Source organism: Ovis canadensis, chromosome 19 (assembly GCF_042477335.2).
Source record: "Ovis canadensis isolate MfBH-ARS-UI-01 breed Bighorn chromosome 19, ARS-UI_OviCan_v2, whole genome shotgun sequence".
In the NCBI taxonomy this organism is placed as follows: Eukaryota; Metazoa; Chordata; class Mammalia; order Artiodactyla; family Bovidae; genus Ovis; species Ovis canadensis.
In genome coordinates, this window is record NC_091263.1 from 70,299,817 (window position 1) to 70,312,618 (window position 12,802).

General features: G+C 46.4%; 1 pseudogene; it reads left to right on the top strand.

Moving 5' to 3' along the window:
* The first annotated feature begins 11,310 nt into the window (after positions 1-11,310).
* LOC138424242 (RNA N(6)-adenosine-methyltransferase METTL16 pseudogene) lies at positions 11,311-12,247 on the top strand (annotated as a pseudogene).
* The last annotated feature ends 555 nt before the right edge of the window (positions 12,248-12,802 follow it).

Genomic DNA, 12,802 nt, shown 5'->3' on the forward strand with positions numbered 1-12,802 from the left:
CAGTTGTGTGATCAGCCCAGGAGGACTGGAACAGAAAAGTGCTTCCATGATAAACACGATGTTTTCTGAGTTTCAACTCCAAAATCTGAGCCAGAGACCTTTTATTGGGTTGTTTCTATAAAGATCAGAAAAAACTGGTTTAAATGAAAAAAAAAAATAAATAAAATTTTTTTCCTCCCCAGGAAGACACGGTTTCTCTATTCAACTACCGTGCATGGTTCCCTCCTGATCTGCCCACTGCAGTGAGGCCATGAAACGGAAATAGCCACGGTGGAGGCTGGGTGTTTTATCTCTGCTCTTGATCACAGTGGGACCTCGCCGGATGGACCTTGCTGGCAGTAACTGCAAACATGTGGGCAGGGCTTCTAGCTGATGCCCCTGAGGTTGTCCTGTTTAATGCAGACATCCTAGACCTGGGCCCATGTCCTCTGGTCTGTGGGGAAGTATGTGTACTGCGTGGGTTTTGGCTCCCCAGCATCTGCAGATGGATCTTATTTGGGGGAGATTCTCCATTGGCATGGAAGAGAATCCGCCTGCAATGCAGGAGTCCCCGGTTCGATTCCTGGGTCGGGAAGATCCGCTGGAGAAGGGATAGGCTACCCACTCCAGTATTCTTGGGCTTCCCCGGTGGCTCAGCTGGTAAAGAATCCACCCACAATGCGGGAGACCTGGGTTTGATCCCTGGGTTGGGAAGATCCCCTGGAGAAGGGAAAGGCTACCTACTTCATTATTCTGGCTTGGAGAATCCTTGGGGTCCCAAAGAGTAGGACACGACTGAGTGACTTTCACTTTCTACTTTTTTTTTCCTCCATTGACTGGGTCTACAGAAGCCAAAGGGAGCCATATGACCCCTCCCTGGCAGCCAGGAGGTGGGGGAACGAGCAGTGTTCCTGCCTGGGATCCTCACTCCTGGGAGAGTGATGTGAAGGCTGGTGGCAGCCGTGTCAAGAGTCCTGGGATGAGCGCCTGTGCTGAAGTGGTGAGTGCAGTGCCAGGACAACCAGGGTTTCTTCCCCTCCCAAGCTCCTGACCACATTCTGACTCTGAATTTCTAGCCTCCCGTCTCTTCTTTGGCCACAAAGATCCGCCCGATAAGCTCTGTTTCTGCTTATATTAACCAGAGACGTTTTCTGTTGACTCTAGCCCAGAATCCTGGCCTAGTCTTAAGTCATCTGTGGACCCCCACTGATGGACGAAAATTCCCCTGGACTCTCAGAGTTGACTTGCGATGTCTTTGTTCTCCTGTCACTCAAATATGGTGGTGGTGGTGATCTGGGCACTAAGTCATGCCTGACTCTTTTGTGACCCCATGAGCTGTAGCCTGCCAGGCTCCTCTGTCCATGGGATTTCTCAGGCAAGACTACTGCAGTGGGTTGCCATCGCCTCCTCCAGGGGATCTTCCTGACCCAGGGAGCTGCTGTATCTGACACTGCAGAAAGTCACTCGGTCCCTGGGTTAGTTCCACTGAAGAGCCTTCTAGAGAAAACTGATTGTATGATTCCCCTGCTTGAAAACTTCTGTCCTATTCCTGACACCTGTGTCTCTCCACATGGGGTCCCCTCATCAGCAGGAAGAAACTCAAGTTGTCAGGCCCCATCCCAGACAGACTCAGTCTGGAAGTCTGGTGGTGGGGCCTAGCCGTCTGTGTTTTAACAAGACCCCCAGATGATAACTACTGCTTTAGAGGACCAAGTCCAGAGTTCTTATCGTGACATTCAAGGCTTTTCCTGTTCTGGTCTCAGCCCGTTTTTCTAGCCTTTTCTCCCAACCCTCCTAAAACACTCTTATGCTCCAACATCACTAGCTTTTCCTTTCTGTCTTACACACAACAGCTGCTTTTCCCACGCTTGGTACCTGCAATGCAGGTCCCTCGACGAGCATGTCTTCAAAAGGTCTCTTTCTGGGACGTCCCTAGTGACCCAGTGGCTAAGACTTCTGCTTCCAGTGCAGGGGTCCAGGTTCAATCCCTGGTCAGGGAACTAGACTCCATATGCCACAACTGAGAGTTCACATACCGCAACTAAAAGCCCCTCAACCCTCAACTAAGGATCCTGATGTTGTACTGAAGACTGAAGGTCCCACAGCTAAAGGTCCTCACATGGCCAAATAAACATACAAATATTTTTTTGGCAAAAAAAAGACCTCCTTCTCTGTGAAGTCTTCCCTAATTGCCTCAAGGCTGGATTTGCAGCTCTGCAGGCCGTGTGTCATATGTCCATCACACACATGGGCAGATGACACCAGTTAGTTGTCACTCAATATGGCTGTCTGAGGAGGCCTTACAAATAGCTGAGAAAAGAAGAGAAGCAAAAGGCAAAGGAGAAAAGAAAAGATATACCCATCTGAATGCAGAGTTCCAGAGAACAGCAAGGAGAGATAGAAAGACTTCCTGAGGGAACAATGCAAAGAAATAGAGGAAAACAATAGAATGGGAAAGACTAGAGATATCTTCAAGAAAATTAGAGACATCAAGGGAACATTTCATGTAAAGATGGGTACAGTAAAGGACAGAAACAGTATGGGCCCAACAGAAACAGAAGATATTAAGAAGAGGTGGCAAGAACACACAGAAAAACTGTACAAAAAAGATCTTCATGACCCAGATAATCATGATGGTGTGATCACTCACCTAGAGCCAGACATCCTGGGGTCCAAAGTCAAGTGGGCCCTAGGAAGCATCACTACGGACAAAGCTAGCACAGGTGATGGGATTCCAGCTGAGCTATTTCAAATCCTAAAAGATGATGCTGTGAAAGTGCTGCACTCTATCTGCCAGCAAATTTGGAAAACTCAGCAGAGGCCACAGGACTGGAAAAGGTCAGTTTCCTTTCTGATCCCAAAGAAGGGCAATGCCAAAGAATATTCAAACTACCACACAATTGTACTCATCTCACATTTTAGCAAAGTAATGTTGAAAATTCTCCAAGTGAGGCTTCAACAGTACGTGAATCGGGAACTTCCGATGTTCAAGCTGGATTTAGAAAAGGCAGAGGAACCAGAGATCAAATTGCCAACGGATCATAGAAAAAGCAAGAGAGTTTCAGAAGAACTTCTACTTCTGCTTCATTGACTACATTAAAACCATTGACTGTGTGGATCACAACACACTGCGGAAAATTCTGAAAGAGGTGGGAATGCCAGATCACCTTATTTGCCTCCCGAGAAACCTGTATGCAGGTCAAGAAGCCACAGTTAGAACCAGACATGAAATAAAGGAGTGGTTCCAAATTGGGAAAGGAGTACATCAAGGCTTTATATTGTCACCCTGCTTACTTAACTTTTATGCAGAGTATATCATAAGAAATGCTGGCCTGGATGAATCACATCCTGGAATCTAGATTGCTGGGAGAAATATCAATAACCTCAGATATGCAGATGACATCATCCTTATGGCAGAAAGTGAAGAGGAACTAAGGAGCCTCTTGATGAAGGCGAAAGAGGAGAGTGAAAAAACTGGCTCAAAACTCAACGTTCAACATGCTACGATCATGGCATCCAGCCCCACAACTTCTTAGCAAACAGATGGGGAAACAGTGAGAGACTTTATTCTGGGGGACTCCAAAATAACTGCAGATGGTGACTGCAGCCATGAAATTAAAAGACACTTGCTGTTTGGAAAAACAAAAACAAAAACAAAAACAAAACCACTGTAACAAACATAAGACAGTATATTAAAAAGTAGAGACATTACTTTCCCAACAATGGTCCATAGGGTCAAAGCTATGGTTTTTCCAGTAGTCATGTATGGATGTGAGAGGTGGACCATAAAGAAGGCTGAGTGCTGAAGTATAGATGCTTTTTGAACTTTGATGTTGGAGAAGACTCTTGAGAGTCCCTTGGACACCCTTGGAGATCAAACCAGTTAATCCTAAAGGAAATCAGTCCTGAATATTCATTGGAAGGACTGAGGCTGAAGCTGAAGCTCCAATACTTGGGCCACTTGATTAAAAGAGCCAAGTCATTAGAAAAGACCCTGATGCTGGGAAAGACTGACGGAAAGAGGAGAAGGGGATGACAGAGGATGAGATGGTTGGATGGCATCACCGACTCGGACATGAGTCTGAGCAAGCTCCGGGGGATGGTGAAGGGCAGGGAGGCCTGGGGTGCTGCAGTCCGTGGGGTCACGGAGTCGGACACAACTGAGGGACTGAACAACAGCAACGGCATCCATTCTCCTCATCAGCCTCATTCCCAGCTCCCTTCGGGATGGGAGGGGTCAGCGATACAGGAACAGAAGCTTCTGGGTGCAGCCCTGGGGTTGGGGGAGCATTCGGGGGGAACTGAGGCGCCTGCTGATTCAGCTCCTCGTCCTTCCTGGAGACGCCTGCCAAGGACGGTGGAGCAGAAAGACAGTAGGAGTTTGGGACGCGAGTGACGCTGTGAGGCCACTGCGCCCTCTCTGGACCTTTGTCCCCAGCTTTCAGGTTACATGATTTTCACATAAGTCCATTTCTTATTTGAGCCATTGTTTCCCCCCCCCCCCAGGGTCTAACAGTGCAGTCTGACAAAGGCAGGGTTGTCTTACTCATCACAGAATCTGAAGGGCCTGGCTCAGTGCCTGACCCATAGGACGTGCTTAAGAAATGCTTGTGGAATGAATGAGAGAATGATTTCTTATTATTTTTTTCTGGATGAGGAATCACAGTTCACATATTGAGCCTAAAATTGCCTTCTTGGAGACTCTGGGAAACCACATCAAGGGTTTTTTTTTTTGTCTTTTTTTCAGATCTTTTAAATTTTATTTTAAAGTAAACTGTCACAGTTGTAACTTAAACCAGGACATTATCCTACCATTGGATAGAAAATAGGTGCTAAATGGAGACATGTCACTGCTGCTTACAATTCCTCAATAGTTCCCCGCTGCTCTTAAAATAAACCCCCAGACGCCTAGTGTATTCTGGCTTCCCACTGCTAATTTTTTTCTTAATGTTTTTATAGTGATAATTGTAAGTTACATGTAGCTGTAATAAATGATACACAGAGAATGAGCCTCTGCCCAGTTCCCTCCAATGCCATGTACCCTCTGCCCAGTTCCCTCCAAAGCCAACACATTTATGAAACTACAGCGCAGTAACAGAACCGGGGTTCTAGCATGGACGGAACACACCCATCTCCCCCGAGTTACAGTTCCGCTCGCACTCATGGGTGTGTGAGTGGGCGAGTGAGGTCACTCAGCTGTGTCCGTGAGTCCATGTATACACCTCCACAGTCAAGATACAGACCAGCCTATCCATCATTATAACCAACCCCATCTCACTCCCACTGAGCCCTTTTCACATACCTGACACCCGGCAATCACCAATCTGCTTTCCAAGATTTTCTCTTTCAAAATGTTACATCAGGACATCCCTGGCAGTCTAGTGGCTAAGACGCCACTCTTGCAAAGCAGGGGGCCCAAGATTGAAAATCCTGACTGCTGCAACTCAGACCTGGTGCAGCCAAATAAATACAGATTAAAAATGTCATATCAATGGAGTAACCCAGTGTGGAGCCCGCGGGGACTGGCTTCTTTCACTCGGCATCGTTCCCTGGAGAGTCATCCCCGCTGCTGTGTGTATTAATAGCCCGTTCCTCTCACTGCTGAGGAATACTCCATGGACCAGACAGACCAGACTTTGTTTACCCATTAAACACCTGCTGAAGGACATCTGGACTCTCTCCAGTTATTGGTTGTTACAAATGAAGTTGCTGTGAACGTTCTTGTACAAGTGTCTGTGTGAACCTGCCCACTGCTTTTTAAACCCTGTCTATAACTGAGGAGTTTCCCCTCCTTTAGAGTCCTGCCTAACGAAGACAGAAGCCAGAAACGCTCATTTTCCCGACTTGCATCTGGGGAGCTCAGGTTCTGTCCATCAGACACAGCCATGCAAGGTTTCATTCACCAGTGAGCGGGGTGAGGAAGCCGGCACTCTGGGGAATCGTGAAGACCAGAAAGAGAGCAGAGGCAAGCGGCTTGGGGGGCCAGCACTGGTGGGCACTGGGTGTCTCTACCACCACAGTCAGGGAGCTTCGGTGACTGTATCAGCAGGGCGGTAACAGTGAAGTCTCTGCTGAAAGCCCCGTGGAGGTAGTTTGGGCACTGTTTCTGGTTCTGTGGCCTCGAAGCCCCATTCTCTGGTCCTCTTGGGGATGTTCTAATATTCTTTTACAAATTTACTTTCTGTTTAAACAAGCTTGAGAGGATTCTGTTGTTTACAACTAGGAGCTGTGACCAATCTCCATTTCCAGCCTCACTGCCAGCCATTCCTATGCTTAGTCCTCCAGCTCTGCTAAACTCTTTCCAGTTTCCCAAGTAGTCAGAGCAGACTGTTCTTCCCCAGTCATGGTGCTCATCGCATTGTGCTAACATTGCCTGCTTACTTATCTGTCTCCCTCCAGCAACTTGTAAACCTCTATCCCCAGCCTGTGTCACACTTCTATTGCCCTTAGTATATGTTCAATCAGTCTTCAAATGATTATCCAAACGATCGCTCCTTTTTATCTTTGATGGCATAAGAACAATGCCTGCGACTAGCACCATGGTGGTCACTTTGCCACTCTGGACTAAAGTGTCCTCATCTATAAAATGAAATGACATCACCAAGAGAAGCACAGTTGAAAAATTAGTGGCAGCAGCAACAGAAAACTAACATCCCAATGTTAAAAACTGGCCAAGGGACTGACTAGATATTTCTCCAAAGAAGACATAGAAGTGGTCAACAAGCATGTGAAAAAACGCTCAACATTGCTAACTATTAAGAAAATGTAAATCAAAATCACAGTGAGCTATACCTCACACTAAAAGCTAGAACAAAGTTAGTGGAGCTGATGGAATTTCAGTTGAGCTATTTCAAATCTTGAATGATGATGCTGTGAAAGTGCTGCACTCAATATGCCAGCAAATTTGGAAAACTCAGCAGTGGCCACAGGACTGGAAAAGGTCAGTTTTCATTGCAATCCCAAAGAAAGGCAATGCAAAAGAATGCTCAAACTACCGCACAATTGCACTCATCTCACACGCTAGTAAAGTAATGCTCAAAATTCTCCAAGCCAGACTTCAGCAATACGTGAACCGTGAACTCCCTGATGTTCAAACTGGTTTTAGAAAAGGCAGAGGAACCAGAGATCAAATTGCCAACATCCGTTGGGTCATGAAAAAGCAAGAGAGTTCTAGAAAAACATCTGTTCCTGTTTTATTGACTATGCCAAAGCCTTTGACTATGTGGATCACAATAAACTGTGGAAAATTCTGAGAGAGATGGGAATACCAGACCAACTAACCTGCCTCTTGAGAAATCTGTATGCAGGCCAGGAAGCAGCAGTTAGAACTGGACATGGAACAACAGACTGGTTCCAAATAGGAAAAGGAGTGCATCAAGGCTGTATATTGTCACTCTGGTTATTTAACTTCTATGCAGAGTACATCATGAGAAATGCTGGACTGGAAGAAACACAAGCTGGAATCAAGATTGCCGGGAGAAATATCAGTCACATCAGATATGCAGATGACACCACCCTTATGGCAGAAAGTGAAGAGGAACTAAAAAGCCTCTTGATGAAAGTGAAAGAGGAGAGTGAAAAAGTTGGCTTAAAGCTCAACATTCAGAAAACGAAGATCGTGGCATCTGGTCCCATCACTCCATGGAAAATAGATGGAGAAACAGTGGAAACAGTGTCAGACTTTATTTTTTTGGGCTCCAAAATCACTGCAGATGGTGACTGCAGCCATGAAATTAAAAGACGCTTACTCCTTGGAAGAAAAGTTATGACCAGCCTAGATAGTATATTGAAAAGCAGAGACATTACTTTGCCGACTAAGGTCCATCTAGTCAAGGCTATGGTTTTTCCAGTAGTCATGTATGGATGTGAGAGCTGGACTGTGAAGAAGGCTGAGCACTGAAGAATTGATGCTCTTGAACTGTGGTGTTGGAGAAGACTCTTGAGAGTCCCTTGGACTGCAAGGAGATCCAACCAGTCCATCCTAAAAGAAATCATCCCTGGGATTTCTTTGGAGGGAATGATGCTCTAGCTGAAGCTCCAGTACTTTGGCCACCTCATGCGAAGAGTTGACTCATTGGAAAAGACCCTGATGCTGGGAGGGACTGGGGGCAGGAGGAGAAGGGGACGACAGAGGATGAGATGGCTGGATGGCATCACTGACTCGATGGACGTGAGTCTGAGTGAACTCCGGGAGTTGGTGATGGACAGGGAGGCCTGGCGTGCTGTGATTCATGGGGTCGCAAAGAGTCGGACACGACTGAGCGACTGAACTGTACTGTAACTGTACCTCACACTTATTAGGATGACTGGTTTTTTTAAAAAAAGAAGAAAAAAAAGGAAAACAGGAAACAACGAGTGTTAGTAGACAAATGGGGACTCTGTGCACTGACAGTGGAAACGTAATGTGGTGCCGCCTCTATGGGAGATGGTGTGGTGAATCCGCAGCTGCTGCTGCTAAGTCGCCTCAGTTGTGTCCGACTCTGTGTGACCCCAGAGACGGCAGCCCACCATGTTCCCCCGTCCCTGGGATTCTCCAGGCAAGAACACTGGAGTGGGTTGCCATTTCCTTCTCCAATGCATGAAAGTGAAAAGTGAAAGTGAAGTTGCTCAGTCGTGTCCGACTCTTAGCAACCCCATGGACTGCAGCCTTCCAGGCTCCTCCATCCATGGGATTTGCGTAAGATCCTGTAATCCCCCTTCTGGATACTTACCCAAAAGAATCGAAAGGAAGGCAGTTCTGACACATGCTACAACATGGAGAGACCCCGAGGACATCATGCCAAGTGAAACGAGTCAGCCACCAAAGGACTGACACTGTACAGTTCCACTATACAAGGTACTAGAGCGGTTGCCAAGTTCACAAAGACAGGGAGTACACTGGTGGCTGCCCAGGGCTGGGGGAAGGGGGATGAGGAGACATTAATGAGGAGGATTTAATGGGGGCAGAGTTTCAGTTGCATGAGATGAAAGTTCTAGAGATGGATGGCAGTAATCACTGCAGATGGTGACTGCAGCCATGCAATTAAAAGACACTTACTCGTTGGAAGAAAAGTTATGACCAACCTAGATAGCATATTCAAAAGCAGAGACATTACTTTGCCAACAAAGGTCCGTCTGGTCAAGGCTATGGTTTTTCCAGTGGTCATGTATGGATGTGAGAGTTGGACTGTGAAGAAAGGTGAACACTGAAGAATTGATGCTTTTGAACTGTGGTGTTGGAGAAGACTCTTGAGAGTCCCTTGGACTACAAGGAGATCCAGCCAGTCCATTCTGAAGGAGATCAGCCCTGGGATTTCTTTGGAGGGAATGATGCTGAAGCTGAAACTCCAGTATTTGGCCACCTCATGTGAAGAGTTGACTCATCGGAAAAGACTCTGATGCTGGGAGGGATTAGGGGCAGGAGGAGAAGGTGATGACAGAGGATGAGATGGCTGGATGGCATCACTGACTCAATGGACGTGAGTCTGAGTGAGCTCCAGGAGTTGGTGATGGACAGGGAGGCCTGGCTTGCTGCGATTCATGGGGTCGCAAAGAGTCGGACACGACTGAGTGGCTGAACTGAACTGGCCTGAACTGAAGGGTTACACAAAATGTGACTGTACTTAATGCCGCTGAACTGTGTACTTAAAATGGTTAAGATGGTAAAAGTTTATGTTATGTGCATTTTCCCACCAACTTTTTGAAAAAGTTAGTAACAGCACAATGTTACCACTTCATTTCCACTAAAATGGCTAAAAGAGTATCAAGTGTCTGCAAAGACCGTGAAGCAACTGGACCTCTCTCACAGTGTTGGGCACTTTTTAGAAACATGTAAAAATTTAAACATCTACTTATCACATAACTCTGAAGTTCTGCAGCTAGATATGTGCCCAAGAGAAATGAAATGTTACTGAAAGACTGGCACACAAAGAGCAGCTTTATTTATAATAGAAAAAAGCCTGGAAACAAATGTCCCTCAACTACCCACGGATCGAACCCAGGTCTCCTGCATTGCAGGTGGATTCTTCACCAGCTGAGCCATGAGGGAAGCCCAGGAAGACTGGAGTGGGTAGCCATCTGATCATCTCTGCTTTTGTTTATTTGAAATTAAGTGCATCATTTTGAGTCAAGTCTTTATTTCGCTTATTTACTTTGATTTTTGTGGACTAATCTTTTGCTCTTCTTCTCATGATATTAACTTGGCGGCTTACTCTCTGAGTCTGTGAAGAATTGATCCTGATGCTGTCTTTGTGTTTAGGTCTTACTTCTGCCCTCCTGACTGGGACCTCATTTGGACAGACCTATCACATAAGCCTAATATCTACCAATATTCTACACGATGAATACTTAGGCAGTGATGCTTTAGGTTTTCACACAAAGGCACACACATATGCAACAGCCAAGTTTATAACTGTACAGAATGATCTTTCCAACCCAGGGATCAAACCCAGGTCTCGTGCATTGCAGGTGGATTCTTCACCAACTGAGCCAGAAGGGAAGCCCAGGAAAACTGGAGTGGGTAGCCTATCCCTTCTCCAGTGCATCTTCCTGACCCAGGAATCGAACCAGGGTCTCCTGCATTGCAGATGGATTCTTTATCAAGTGAGCTACCAGGGAAGCCAAGTAAATAGGTAAAGAAATTGTGACACAATGGATTAGTTCTTAGCAGTAAAGGGAACAACCTACTAATACATGGGATGAATCCCCAAAACATGAGGGTGGAAAAAAGAAACCAGACAGGAAAGACCACGTGTGTGATTTCATCCATAGGACATTCGGGAGAAGACACATCTGATTTCTGATGGTGGCGGTGTGATCAGTGGTTCCCTGGGTTAGGGGTTAGGAGGGTCTGACTGCAAAGAGGCATGAGGAAACTTTCTGGTGCAAACCATGTATGCCTTGATCGGTGGTTACATACGTGCATACATTTGTCAGAAGTCCTTGAGCCATGCACCTTAATCAGACCTAACTTATATGTCAGTCAAGTTGAAAGAATGCTAGTGGACACAGACGAGAAGGTATGTTCAGCATTAACATTTCACACATTAGATCTCAGTCTTCAGCCCCAAAGTAATTAGAATGTCTCATATTGAAGTTATGAATGCTTTGGATATTCTTATACTGAGCAGCAAAATGATAGAGAACAGGAGCAGAAATTGACATTTTTTGAGAGTTTTCTCATTGTGGGGAGCTACTATAGGGGTCACTTGGATGGTATGGTGGACAGTCTGAGATTTGACCCTGTGGCTGTTATCTGCATTACAAAAATCTGAGATCCCAGAGGGGGCCTGCCGGGCACCTTCAAATGATACTTAATACCATTTGATGCTCAATACCCAAGAATGCTTGGGTATGCTGGGAGAGAAATGCAGCCTGGCTCCTCTGAAGGAAGAACTTCACATACAGAGGGTTCCTAAAGTCACCTGTACTGAACTCTGCCAGGGTCGCACAATGAGATGGGCTTTGGCTTGGAGTTTTTATGATGACGTAACAGTACCATCACCACCGAGTAAGCGAAGAAAACTACAGAAGCCAAGGAAGCCCATTACGTTTCTAGCCCTGGGGTCTGTGATGGAAGAACTAGCCCTCCAAGCGTCATCTCTGGGCCCTGAGACAGTGGAAGGCATCATGGTTGTGACAGCATGGACTGAAAAAATCCTCACTGACTTAAAGGTCCAGCATAAACGAGTTCCCTGCGGAAAGGAGGAAATCAGCCTTTTCCTAACGGCCATAGAAAACTCCTGGATTCCCTTAAGGAGGAAGAAGAGAGACCGAGTGAGACGGCTGAGAGAAGGGCCCCTAGTGCCCAAGGACATGGTCGAAGCCTTGGAAGAGGAAATGTCTCCCCCAGAGGCTGGCAGGAGCCAGGATGTTGCCCAGGGCCCCCAGGAAAGGGCCCTGGGGGCCCTGCTCCACCGGAAGGCGAGTCACTGTGGGGGGCCACGGCCCCAGCCTGGACTCGCTTTCCCAGGAGGAAAACCCAGAACCCACGGAGGATGAAAGGAGTGAGGAAAAGGAGGACATGGAGATTCTGGAAGGTTGTAAAGGCTCTAGTAGTGGAGCCCAGGACCGTGAGGCTCCTGAGCCCTTCAGCAGCCCAGTGTCTGAAAAAGGGAACCATCTCCAAGGAGTGGCTGGACTTTACTTATTCAAGTGTCTGATAAACGTTAAGAAGGAGGTAGATGACGCCTTAGTTGAAATGCACTGGGTTGAGGGCCAGAACAGGGATTTGATAAACCAGCTTTGTACTTATATATGTAACCAAACTTTCAGGCTTGTTGCTAGTTAACCCCAAAGTTCTCGCACAGTTGGGAAAGTTCTATAACGCAGCTTGCTTTGAAGAGTGGCCTGGGGGGTGGCAAGCTGAATTCCATCATTAGCCCACTAGTAACATTATGTGGAATTGTCTTAAAAAAAACAACAAATGAGTCCATTTTTAAACACCTGCCTCCTTAAAAAAAAAATATTACAGGGCATTGTAGTACGGCAGTTCAGAGAAATAATTGTGATCAGCATCAACAAAATGCCATCGGTAAACTTATAAAAGATTTAAACCGGACTTAAGCTGATCACCTTTGGAGAAGGAAATGGCAACCCACTCCAGTATTCTTGCCTGGAGAATCCCATGGACAGAGGAAACTTGCAGGCCACAGTCCATGGGGTCCCAAGAGTCAGACACGACTGAGTGACTTTCACTCACTACTACCCAAGAAGTAGGTTTGATTATATTCATGTTTGCGATTGTTAAGTAACTTCCTTGTGGTGGAACTGGGGCTTGAACTCAAGTCTGTCTCCAAAGTCCATGCTCTTCAGATCACAGACCTAGAGACTGGAATCCTGTGGT